This window comes from Phaenicophaeus curvirostris, chromosome 22, assembly GCF_032191515.1.
Source record: "Phaenicophaeus curvirostris isolate KB17595 chromosome 22, BPBGC_Pcur_1.0, whole genome shotgun sequence".
Classification (NCBI taxonomy): domain Eukaryota; kingdom Metazoa; phylum Chordata; class Aves; order Cuculiformes; family Cuculidae; genus Phaenicophaeus; species Phaenicophaeus curvirostris.
Genome location: NC_091413.1, coordinates 6,340,115 through 6,353,719, shown reverse-complemented (window position 1 = coordinate 6,353,719; position 13,605 = coordinate 6,340,115).

The window sequence follows — 13,605 nt, the reverse complement described above, 5'->3', positions numbered from 1 at the left end:
AAGGGGGCACAAAAATAAAATCCAGCTCACTTATCCTGTCCCATCTCTTCACAGTGAATAAAACATGGTATGGGTCAGCACAAATCACAGAAACCGCGTCCTGGCTGCGCTTCATACAACTCCCAGATGACGGCCAATGAATGGTGGATGGATCTGTCCCCTCCATGGCTTCATCTGCTTGCTTTTGGAGCCTCCAATGCACTTCACAAACACCTCATGGAACCGAGTGCCACCATTTCACCGCACACTATAGAAAAACACTTCCTTTAGCCAGATTTAAACGTGCCAGCACCTCTCCATTGCAAAGTCAGCTTCTCCATCCATTCCTAACTCATGGAAAATCTTCCTTGCTCAGGATGTGACAAAATAGGAGCTCTTAGTGATGGAGCTTCTCAGGAGCTTTTGGATACTTACTCAAGAGCCTCTCCATGACTTACACACACTTTTCTTCCTTCAGCAAATTACACTGGAGAGACACCACCTCCACAGCAAGAAATCTTCTTAACCTTATTCCAGGCTAATACACACATGTCTGTTCATTTGGTGGTTTATTATAGTATTGATCATAGTGCAGAAGTCAGAGTCATTGACCTTTCCTTTCCTGGGTTGTTCTTTCAAACATTGAAGTCATATTTATTGGCTTCCAGGCATCTGAGGTACAAATTTATAGAGCAGGGCCCGCAAAGCATCAGATGGTGAGTGCAGAAAGCCCTGGCGACTGTTTCTGTCCAGTTTATCACTTTGGTTTTCATCTTTCCAGCTCAATTCCTTGACACCTGGCAGTTTCTCAGCTCTTTTTTTCCTGAGAAGGAATGCTGCAGACTCCAGAAATAATGCTGCAGATTCCAGAGGCAGGCAGGGGTTTCCCACACAGCTCTGCTCTCTTCCATCAGTGGCTATAGGACATCTCCCTTCCCAGTCTGTAGGAGTTGTGCATCACTTCTCAGATGCCTAATACCCACCTCCTTGGGGAGGAAGCCCCAGCTCCTCCTTGGACCTGCTCTGGGACCAGGTGGCAGGGACTGAGGATGACAGCCCAGGTCCCTGCCCAGTCTCAGGGAGCAGGAGAAACCCAAGCAAAGAAAAAAAGGTATCTTCAGGGTGCAGATCTCAGCATTTCCCCTGGAGTGGCTGCAGAGCCACTGTGTGCATTGTGTCCATACATCCTCCTTACCTCATCCATTTTCACATCTTTGCTGGCTGCAATATTTTGGGGTTGCAAGGCAAGAGCCCACCTGTGCCCATCCGACCCCGCAGATAGGTCTGCGTGTGCAAGGTGGATATGTGACCCCTTGTGTATAGATTTTGTACCTCTCACTGATCCAAGCAGGGAGTTACCCAGGTAAAGCCCCCACTCACATCTCCCCATGGCTCTCACCGGAGCAGAAGCAAGTTTCTCCCATGCCAGGACCAGCATTAGCCTGCAGAAAGCCCTTCCTCTTCTTCTCCACCGGCAGAGGTTTCGCATTGGCCCACCAGCTCCCTGTGAGTAGGGCAGGTGAAGCCAAATACTTTTGCTAATCCCAGCTCCGAAGAGCTGCTCTCAGGTTACAGACGATGTGAATAGGATCTATGTTCCAGGGTGATCAGACTTCCTGGAATTTCTGCAGGACCAGTTATCTGTTCCTGTAACCATCTGCAGCTGAATGTGTTGGGATGGCCCAAGTCCAAAATGCCCCCATCTCTTCGGAGCCCGATCTAATGTCTTTGGGAAAAGCACGGCTGGCAGCAGGAAAACCACCCTGCAGCTTCACACATGGGTCTCCCTTATTGAATGGCCCACAGCACCTCGGAAACATGATCTCTGCAGCCTTCAACAGCCCAGACAAGGAGAGACAAAGAGCCAAAGAGCCCCTCGGCCACCGGACGTGCCGAATGTGACTCCCTAACTTAGATCCAACCACAACCTGACACTGCCCTTGCAGATTCATTCAGGGTTGACTCAGCTCCCCAGCATCACCAACAGCTTGCAGCACTCTTGAAAGGTCCCCATGCTCTCCCTCTCACTGGAGGAGTTTCTTGGATGAGAAGGAATCCTCACGTTGCAGCCTGCTCCTCTCCGAGTAGGTCTGATGCCTCTTTTTAGATGTCATAAGGTCCCCAAGGCTGAGTGGATGTTGTCTCTTGCTCAGGGGCAAAGCGAACTACAGTGAGCAAACAGCTCCGGTCATGCAAATCCAGGCATTGAATCTCCCTCCATACCCACTGCAGAAGATGCTTCAGTGCAGAGCACGGAGCTTTCTCCCCATCACACGCCCATGTTCGCTTTCTGGGAAGAGTGGGAGCCTTGAGGCCTGCAGACATCACTTGCAGGACACAGGGACCACTCAGGCTGGCACGTGCACTAGTGCAGTGGGCAGCTGATTGCAATCTGGGAAGGTGCTGCCTCTCCTTTCTGCCACCACTCGCTTCCATGAGGGGCCCAGTGCTAATTAGAACCATGGAATGGTTTGAGTTGGAAGGGACATCAAAGCCCATCCAGTTCCAACCCCTGCCATGGGCCGGGACACCTCCCATTGGATCAGGGGCTCCAAGCCCCATCCAACCTGGCCTTGAACCCCTCCAGGGATGGGGCAGCCACCACTGCTCTGGGCAACCTGGGCCAGGGCCTCCCCACCCTCACAGCAAAACATTTCTCCCTAAGATCTCATATCAATCTCCCCTCTTGCAGCTGAAAACCATTCCCCCTCATCCTATCCCTGCAATCCTTGATCAAGAGCCCCTCCCCAGCTCTCCTGGAGCCTCTTTAAGTCTTGGAAGCTGCTCTAAGGTCTCCTCACATCTTTCTCTTCTCCAGGCTGAACAACCCCAACTCTCTCAGCCTGTCCTGGCACAGGAGGTGCTCCAGCCTTTGAATCATCTCTGTGGCCTCCTCTGGACTCACTCCAACAGCTCCATGTCCTTCATGTGCTGAGAACTCCAGAACTGGATGCAGGGCTCCAGGTGGGTCTCACCAGAGCAGAACAGAGGGGCAGGATCCCCTCCCTGGCCCTGCTGGTCCCACTGCTTTGGGTGCAGATACTTCATTAGTAAGTCCTATTATTTCATCCTCTGCCCTGCTCAAAGTTTTGTAGTAACCTGCCTGATAGGGTCTTTGCTTGCCTATCAAAATGCCGCTCCTCTTTCCAGCCTGAGATACCACAGGCAGGAAGAGCTTTCAGGGAATGATGGAGTAGATATATATCCTCTTCACAGCATTTCCCACCATCCTGCAGCTCTGAAGCTGTGCTTCTCCAGCCTTTGCAGTCAACATATGCATTGTGATATGCATCCCCAGGGACACCTCTAGGTTTCCACAGCTTTAGTAGCTGCCTGACAGCGCACCACCAGCCTGTCCTCTCATGGCTAATGCTGCCCAGGGCTTCACATGCTAATGGACAACAATGAACCAGGTAAAAAATAGCAGAGAGCATCGCTTTGATCTGCGCTTCCTGCTCCTCAGCAAAGCACGTTCCTTACCAGGCTTTGCAGAGAAGAAAATACTTCTGAGTGGGAAAAGCTGTGTCTGGCAAGAGCAGCCTCAGCAGCGTGTGCCTGATACATCACAGCATCTTCAACCAGATCACATCATCCATAGCGCTGTCTGCTGCTCCTGGGATAAAATTCCATGGAAGGACCTGGAAACAGCTCATCCAGAGCATCCCAAGCTGAGAAGGGGAATCCAGCCACACTCCCAGCAAGCCCAAATCCTGGTGCCACTCCAGATCCTTCACTGGGGGAAGATGGGTAGAGGAGTCAGGGCATCCGAGCGGGGTTTCTAGGAGAGCTCCATCCTCGCCGCTGCAATCTGGCTCCTGGAGAGCAGGCTGTGTCCTGAGGAATGTGGCTCTTGAACTGAACTCCAAAGGCTTTTGCAAGCCTTTCAATCCCAAACACAGAAGCTGAAAAGGGGCGAGTGCCCCCGCGGAGGAGAGCACGGTGGGGTGGGATTAGAGCTGGCCCAAACGCCCTGCTCTCAGCAGCGGTGTCTGAGCAGCACGGGGAGAGGTCAGGATTAGGGGAAATCCTTTCAGACCAAAGGGGAGTTAAGCAGCTCTCTCCTTGCACGCACAGAGGGGGCACCCCCAAAGCTGTCCCCTGCAAAAGACCATGCTAGGGGCAGGAGGCAAGGGGCAGCCTTTGTCCCTTTGATTGAAAGCAGAGGGCAATTAGGTGATGGACTTAGAGCCCAGGGAGCACCACTCCCTGCCTCCGCAGTCATCTCTCCCTCTTTCTCTGCTTTCTTTCATCCTCTACCCCAGCTCCTAAATCCACCAGCCCTAGGCCTTTAATTGAATTAGCCCAGCACCTTTCACTGGGAACAAGATAAGGCGATTTCAATACAGTGTGATTGCTTTTTGCAGCCCCAGATGGGTTTGACAGTGACCACAGGGCTGAGTCCATCACAGGATGATTTATCCTTGGTGCTTCTTATACCTGAAGAACTGCAGGTGTTCTTACCAACCCAGCCTGCAGTCACAACCTGTGTGGGAAGAGAAAACCCTATTTCTGGACTTTGTGAGAAGTCAGAGCTTGAAAATAGGAATCCAAAGGGACAACCCAGACCCTCCAGTCTCTGCAACTCTGATGTTTGCAACACTGAACTCTACAGGTCTTTTGGACACCGCTTTGGAGACAACAGTAACCCCTTAATCTCCAGAGGTACGACTTGGCCAGGCCAGCTCAGAAGCTAAGGAAGCCCTCAGAGGTTCACAGCCTCCTCCATCCTTTTCCACTCCTGCGCTGGTTTCCCCACCCCTATGGAGATGCAGGCACCAACCACTGCCAGGTCTTCCCCACTCACCCAACTCCCTTTATTCCCATTTTGATGCATTCACATAAGATGTTCTGAAAGTGCCTCTGTTTACACCCATCTCTTGCCCTCCTAGGAGGAACTGTCCTGAGCAAATAGAGATGGATTTCAAGCCAGCCAGACCCACACATCAACATCATGCAAGACTTCTCTCCTTCTACTGGCTGGTGATTTCAGGCTATGTTAGAGAGGCATTGAGCTAGGTGCGTTAGCAATCCCCATGGGGACAGCTGGTGAGGAGGAGGGCTGACAACTAGGCTGTCTGGATGGGTTTGCAGGAAGATCTGGGCTGCTCCAAGCCCATCCACTCAAAGACAAGCCTGAGGAGACAGCCTCTAAATCACAACCTCCCTACTCTGACTGAAGGGCTGCCCACAGGGGATTTATGCTGCAGCTTTCCCAGAGGAAGAATGGGATCATCAAACCAACCTTATGCTGCCTCCTCCTCCTTGTTCCTTGCCTGGATGCATTTCATAACAAAGACACCACAACTCAGGATGGATGCGAGGTTCTCAGACTACGCGAGTAGCCTTGCTCTCCTGAGGTCCTGATCTCTGCTCTGATCTGGTGAAAGACAGGAGACATCCCACTGTCTGGGATGTCTCTGTAACTTTTCCCAGTCCTCACTGCATAAAAGATATCCAGACCTCATTTTCCCATGTCCTACAAGTGCACTTACAGCCAATGCAGGGTAAGAACCTTGACCTTCCAACTCAGGATATTCCATGATTCTATGATTCTTTTGTAGAAGAGCACAAAACGGGACAGAGGATCCCAGCTTGTCCTCCTCAGCATCCTGTTGCCTGACGTTAATCCACCCCAGGTGCCAGGATCTGTATCTGCCTCAAACCTAATGGATTTCCCATCAGCCTCTCAAACATGTTGAGGTTCCTCTAAGCAACAGTTCTGACCTTCAACATGTTGACCATTTCCCTTAAACTTGCTGAGGTTGCATTCCCTCCTCTCACTTAGGTCACAGCAACCCAGGGTGCCTTCATTGTGCCCTCCTAGACTGAAAAACAAGAGTGTTTCCAAAGCAAAAAGGCCAGTGATGTTGAAGGGGCAGTGCTGGTCAGTGTGTTGCCTAGCCAAGCTTTTGGAGAGCAGGGACTAACCACAGTGAGACCAGCCTGCCCTCCACCAGCAGAAACCACAGGCTGGAACTTTCACCAAGAGGGAAGTCCGCAAGCCCCTAAAAGGCTGCTGCAAAGAAAATAAATCCTCCCGAGGTTACAAATTGCAGCGAGTGATATGGGAGGATGACAAACTGTAGGAAACCTTTAGCAGTAGGCTTGGAGCAGAAGGACAGGATCTTGCTGGGTGATCTGTCAGATCATGGTGACCTTCTCAGCAGGAGATCTGAATCACAGAATCATAGAATCTAAGAATCTTAGAATCATAGAATCTTAGAATCTTAGAATCATAGGACAATGCACTTCTTGACAGGTCTCAGCATGGCTTCATCTCTGAGTTGCCGAGGTTGTCCAAGGAGTCCAATATCGTAATGGAAAGAATCTCCTGGAGGAGAGAGGCTGAGCAGAAAAGGACAGAGACTGCTGAAGGAGGATGAGGTGTTGCAGGGAGGAAGAGCCTGCAAGGTGCAACGGGGGATGCCAGTGGGGAATCCAGGCTCTTCCCCACCAGCCTGGACAACCACAGGACACCTCTGCCTTCCCACAGATGCTTGGGACAGGGTGATATGAGGCACTGAAACTCTACCATGCCAGAATATCATGCAGGGAGTGACCCCAGGGCTGGCCAGGGCTACAACTCCGCAAATAACCTCTGAAACCAAGGAGGCAGCCAAAATGTGTCGCGTAATCACAGATAAACACATAATCTACTCAGGTTACACTGGAGGGAAACCACAAACCACGAGTAGGCAGGAGAGGAGGGAAACAATAAGCCACAGGGAGAAAGGAAAATCCACCAGGAGAGATGAAAGCAAGTCAGTAAATCACAAGGGCGACTGCTGCTCTTCTCCTGACCCTCCCCTTGTCTGCCCTGCCTGGGAAATCTCATCCTCACAAATCTTGCAAGGAGGAGCTTGGAAACTGGGAGTAGAAGGCTCAGGCAGGAGCCCCACCAAGAGTTCGCATCCCTGTCAGGCATCTCTCTCTGCAAAGGTGCATGGAGAAGTGCATGGAGATTTACTGCTGGTCTAAGCACCCCAGGCAACAGGGATGGTGGCCAATCTCTGCATCCCAGCAGCAAACTCTGCACATCCCTCCAGCTCCAAGAAACCAAAGGTCTTGGAAATGATGGAAATAGCCATACTGGTGGAGAGGATCAAGTCCTACTGCAAAGCCCAGTCCCCACAGAAGGGACCCAGGGAGGATGCCATGAGCTGGGCTGAATGGAGACAACGTTCATCTAGGGGAAACTTTTCAGAGAGTGTTTGTTGACCTGAAGATGTGCAGATGGTCGGGAGCAAGAAAACTGCAGGCATTTCCTCCTTTCCTGCCAGCACCTCCTGACCAGCCCCGCACTGAGCAGATTCTCAGATGAGTGCAGGCGCAGGAATGCAGTGGGAGTAGAGGCTCCTTTGAACATCCCGGCCACGGCACGGCCGGTGGGAACGCGTAGCCAAAGAGGCCAAGCTGGGAGATAGCCACTGCTGTGAGATCTGCCGTGAAATCTGTTCCCGGGAACGTTCTGCCAGCCAGACAGGGTTTTCTCAGCAGGAGTAAACATCCTCCAAAACAACAGAAGATTTTGCTTTGCTTTTGGAGGCATGGAAGTAAACACAATCCAAAGAAAATCCTCACCCTTTGCACTCCTGCTCCAGACCTCCAAGGCCTGGGTGAGTTTCTGCAGGTCCTTGTAGGGTTGGAATTGGGCATTGCTCATTGGAGAAGAGAGCTCTTTCCAAAAAAGACAAGCATGTGGCACAAAACACCCCACCAGCACTGTTGCCATCCCCTTGGTTTTGGATTCCCTCAGCTCTTTCCACGGTGCAGAGGTCTCCGTGCTGCTTACACATTGTATTACCCTGACAGTGAGACCCACCACAGCTCACCCTTCTCCAGTCCCTGGCAATGTTACCAAAACACAGATGAGTTGAAGGGTCAGGATTGGACTTTTAAGAACCCACCTGAGACTAAAACCATGGGAATTTCCTGGCTTTTCCGTGCCTGACCAGGTGTCCCCCATCCAGCTGCATCACAGGCACCAGAGCAGGGGCGATGGTGCTGATGACAAAGCATCCTCTCACCCTGGAAAGCTAAGCAGTGTCTGTCCCTCTCCATGCCAGTGTGGACAGCCTTTCCCTTTAAACACTACATCCCAGGTGCTCCAGATGAAGCCAGGACATTCCCTATGCCAGGGGAATGGGTGGTCTGTGTGGGAGCAAGTGATGCTCTTCTGGGATCCAGCACCAGACCCAGTTCCCCTTCCGTAGTAACAGGTACACAGCAAACCAGAGTATACAAAATATTCCCCAGCCATCAGCCAAACATCCTTCCCACTAAACGCGTGACCTCTCTGCATTACCAGCTTTCTGTAGAGACCACACATAATGCCCGTGGATAAATCTCCCCTCTCCGGTTTCCGTTTCCATGAGGCCAAACTGCTGGCTCACACCTTCCTCCGCTCTTCACGGGGCATCATGCCCCGAGCGAGAAAAGCCACCTGCTGCTTCGCTTCCCTCCCAAGACACCCAGAGAGACCCCAGCCCCCTGGGTCACCCTGCACCCTAGGCAAAGCCTAAGAACCTCCACCAGCCCAGGATGAAGGATACGGCGATCACGGCACAGGGAGGATGCTGGGGAGGGCAGAGGCACTTCTTGCCTGCCCGTAGAGGAGACAGAAAAAGCTCAGTTTTCCCCAGCATGGCCATAAGGGAGGACTCCTCACCCTTTTCCCAAAGGCTTATTTGAATTCTAGCCCACAAGTAGCCATCCGTGAGGCAGGAGATCAGACCACACAGCCAGGACCACCCCAGGTGGGTTTAAACCCTGTGAGACGTGGATGCCAATTGGTGAGAAAAGAGGGTGCAGAAGGATGTCAGATGGGGTGGGTGAAGCTGGGAAGATAACTGGGGGTAGGGGAAGAGTTGTGTGTATGGAATGGGACCCCTGAGCTGGAAGGAAGAGATAGTTGATGTGAGTATGGGCAAAGGACCAGAGATGGCTGACAGGTTCCCTGTGCAAACATGATGGGAACTGGTGGCAGAGGGGATGGGAGGGTGCCTGTGGCTGGAAGCAGGGCTTTCACATCTCCAGTTCACAGAAGAGCAGGCAGCCCCTGACCTCACAAGCAGCGGTGCAAGATGACACTGGAACATCTCCTGAATCATAGAATCACCAGGTTGGAAAAGACCCATCAGATCATCGAGTCCAACCATTCCCATCAATCACTAAACCATGTTCCTCAGCACCTCATCCACCCGTCCCTTAAACACCTCCAGGGAAGGTGACTCAACCAGCTCCCAATGAATGAATGAAGGTCACAAGGCCAGGGAGAGACCAGCTTCCTTTATTCATCACTGGTCTTAGCTGAACTGCTCAGAAATCTGTGCAACACACCTTCAAATAACCAGGCGGAGCATCTTTGCAGCCTAAATCCTGCCTAGAGGGGCTGCAGAGACCATGAGTCAGCTCTGTATTAATAGCTGGGCAGAAGCCAGGCAGGTGTCAGGGGCTAACAAGGGCACGACAGACATCGCGCTTCCCTGGCCTGAGAAGTGATTATTCCTCCGAGGAGCGAGTATTCCCCACCTCCCTCCTTCCTGAGGGGCTGCATGGGGCTTGCTGTCCCTACCCAGCTCCCATCTGCTGTGCTGGAAGGATACGACTTTCCACCAGGTAGGACCCAGTACCACTGGCAGCATCCTAGGCAGTGGAGCAGTTCAGAAAATCGTGGGATGGTTTGGGTTGGAAGGGACCTCAGAGCCCATCTCTTTCCAACACCTCCCACTAGATCAGGCTGCTGCTCAAGGCCCTAGTTTAGGGTTGGATGCAGAGCCTGGTCCCCAAACAAAGCCCAGGGCTGGGGATATCCCTGAATGCACATCCCTCAGCCTGCTTCATCCATCCCGTGGCTGGATGCATCCCTCAGATGCTCCCGGCACGCTGTCCTGGAGGACTGGGAAAGCCTCAGCTCACACATGCCGCCCAGAGCAGACTTCCAGCTCACTTCCACCTGTTTCCGATAAGCTCGCTAATCCATCCCCATAATGATTCTTTATTAATGGATGCTGCTATCTTCATTACATGCCTTAATTAGTGTTTTGTGAGCAAATTCAAGGGGATAAGAAGCGTGTCACATTTTCCAGTGGGGGGGGTTGCACGCAGCTACCAAAATAACTTTGTCTGTGAAGCTGGAGTTCCTGTTTCACCCTGAGCTGTCGTCATGAGAGCCGTTTCTGCCTAATCCGGCAGGCAGGCTGGGCGAGCTGAGCTGCTGCCCACTGCCCAGCTCCCCTCCCTCCCTCCCTGGCTGGGCTCGCTGAGCTCCCTCGAGCCAAGATGAATTTCAGTCATGCACAGGCTTGAAGAGAGATGTGTCTCTGGGAATCAAAAAATCAGGAGGCTGAGGGGAGATCTCACCGCTGTCTACAACTGCCTGGCAGGAGGTTGTGGTGAGGTGGGTGCTGGGCTTTTCTCCCAAGTGGCAGGCGATAGGATGCAAGGGCTTGGCCTCAAGTTGCACCTGGGGAGGTTTAGATTGGACATTAGGAAAAATATATTCACCAAAAGGGCTATCAGGCACAGTCAGAGGCTGCGCAGGGAGGTGGTGGAGCCACCATCCCTGGAAGGCTTTAAAAGACGGGTGTGTGAGATGCTTGGGGATCTGGTTGAGTAGTGGACAGGTACTCAATGATCTCAAAGGTCTTTTCCGACCTAAGGATTCTATGATTCTATGATCCTATGAGGATGTTCCTTAAGATACCCTCAACGTCCTTAAGGAAATGGTAAAATCCCATCCCAGCAGGGGCAGCACCAGTCGTTACCAGCCTTCTTGGGCAGAGGAAGACTGGCAGGAGCCGGTCCCATACAGGCAGCGACACTGGGATGGGAGGTGGCACAGCCAGCTCTCCGCTTCACCCAAGAAGGAACAACACCAAAGCAGTTTGCTAATGTGACCAGCACCTCTCCTGCCCTGGGAAGGAGGTGTCCTCACTGGCACAGGCTGTTCTGTACCTAGCACCCTCCTGAAACCAGCATAGTCCCTGGCACCCATGGGTGCTTTAGGATCAGACCCTGCACTTCGTGTAAGTGAGACCACAAACAGGGACACAGCAGAGGTGCCCCAGTCACCAGGATCCCTTCCCTGGGGCCGACCACCATCCCACCATCACTACACAGTAGGTCTGGAGACCTACGGCTTCACATGGCACTGATCCACATCTTCAGATCTTCTTGATCCTGATCCCACAAGTGCATCAACACCAGGTCTTGGTGTCAGAAATTTCCTAAAATCTAATTCTGTCTTTTAAAAAAAAAAATAAAATGTGTTGCTTACTATAGAATCACAGAATCATGGAATGGTTTGGGTTGGAATCATAGAATCATAGAACCACCAGGTTGGAAGAGACCCACCGGATCATCGAGTCCAACCATTCCTATCAAACACTAAACCATGTCCCTCAGCACCTCGTCCACCCGTCCCTTAAACCCCTCCAGGGAAGGTGACTCAACCCCCTCCCTGGGCAGCCTCTGCCAGGGACCAATGACCCTTTCTGTGAAATTTTTTTTCCTAATGTTCAGCCTAACATGTTTGTAGTAGCAGCACAAGGCTGCTCCTGCTCTGTGTCTGATCTCAGGGTCCTTATGCTAGAACAAGGGAGAGGATCTCAGCATTTGGGAAAGCTCTCCCACATGAAGCAAGCAGGTCTACCAGGTCCCAGCCTTACCAGGAGGCTCAGAACAGCTCATGCCTCATGTACCATGGTCCTTCACCTCTGCATTAACCCCTTGACATCCCTGCCAACACACTTCGGTTCCCATTAGGGCTTTGCCCACTTTCCCCCAGCGTGAAGTGAACCAAAACTTGCCCCTTCGTCATGGCTCTGCGGAGAATTTAATTCCAAGGTTCAAAGCTTCCCCATCCTTTCCCAGATAAAAGGGGATGAGCTGGTTAATAAAAGCCGGAGAAGAAAGCAGGACAGAAGGGCTGCGCCTATAGAGCACAACCCAGCAGGAGAGAAGCAGCTTTTCTCTGCGCAAGCCTTTCCCCAGTTAATAATTACAAGCCAGGCCCGCCAGTTCCAACCCACTGCTCCTCAAGAAAAGGCAATTAATTTAAGACTAATAGGATTTTAAATTCAAAACAATCCCAAGTGGGTTTGTATGGCGGGTTGTGAATGCGCCGGAGAACCAGCCAGCAGCAGGCGGGGTGGAGGCTGGATTTGGCAGAGCGGCTGGAGGAATTAAGGGAGAGGAGATGAAATCTCGTCTCCTGCAGGCGCTGAGCCGGTGGTGGCAGCTCCTCATTCACCAGGCAGCTCGGCGGGGGGCTCTCCTCAATGGGAAGACGGTGAGGAAGTGTTTCATTGAGCTCACGCCAGCAGCAGCAGCTGGACACAAAGAGGAGCCGCTGGCCCATGCCAAGCCCAGACCACCTCTGATGCTGGGGCCAAGGGACTCCAAGACCCATCCCCACCAGAGACAGCTCTGTGCTCCCCAGGGACCATTCCCATCCCCTGGCTCATCAATACAGGTCCTCTGTGAGGTGTAAGGATGCTCCAGCCACCCTATCTCCAACTTAGCATGGAGCCTTGGGATCCTAGGAAGGTCAAGATGGGTCCTGGGGTCTCCAGGGACCTGCAGCTCAGCCCAGGTGCTCTCTATCCCCACAGGGACCTCACATCTGGGTTTCCACCTCCCATCTCCAATGGGCTGGTACAAAATTACCTCCCAGTCCCTGGAGGACTCTCCAGCAGCACCCAGCCAGGCTGAGTTCAGAAAAAGGGAGTGATGCCAGCTCATGTCCTAGGAAAAGGCTGTGAGAGCAGGGGACTCAGCTGGAGATGTTGGCTTGGCCTCACAAGGGGGCTTAGATATTTCAAGACACCCAAATACCATCATGAAACTTCTGGAGCAATTCCTTGCTGTGTCTGCAGGAACCCCCGGGATGCAGGGATTATCCTGGGCACCTTCAGTGCCATCAGCCACCATGCAAGCATCTGCCTCTCACAGCACATGTGCAAGGGAAAGGGAAGTGACATTTAGGAGCACAAAGATCTTCCACAGTACATGAAGAACGTTCCATGAAGGTCCCCAGGAAAGTCAAAGGGATTGGTACTAAGCCCTTTCAAGATCCCAGGGAGCTCAGCCTGTTAAATAAGGACTGTTAGTGCCCTTCACCAGCCTCAGTCCCTCTGGGCTCTGGAGAACCCCTTGCATTGAACCACAGCCACCCTGTCCCATGCCAGGTCCTTGAGGAATTGCTGTCCAGAGAAAGGGCTAAGGTCACATCTAGCACAGAGTATCCATCTCAAGGCAAGACAGATAGAAGAGACGGCCCTTGGCCAGGGAAGAAGGTGATGAAGAAGACCTTCCCACCACCAAACTGATTCTCTGCCAGACTTTCCACACTCAGAGTCACCGAGTCTGTTCTGAACCAGGGTCACACAGTGCACTCCTCCCAGCCTTATTTTGAGAGATCATTTTTACCAGATTTCCCACTTTCTCTTGCAAAACAAACCCCAAACACCAGCCTGGGGGACAACTCCAGCCTCAGCTATGAGAGTTGGCAGAAGTGGGAAGCACTCAATGCTGAGTCTTTCATTGTGGGAATCATGGAGCAACCTACATGATTGGTAGAGTTTACACAGGCAAACTTATGGACCTGGCCACGGGCTGGGGGAA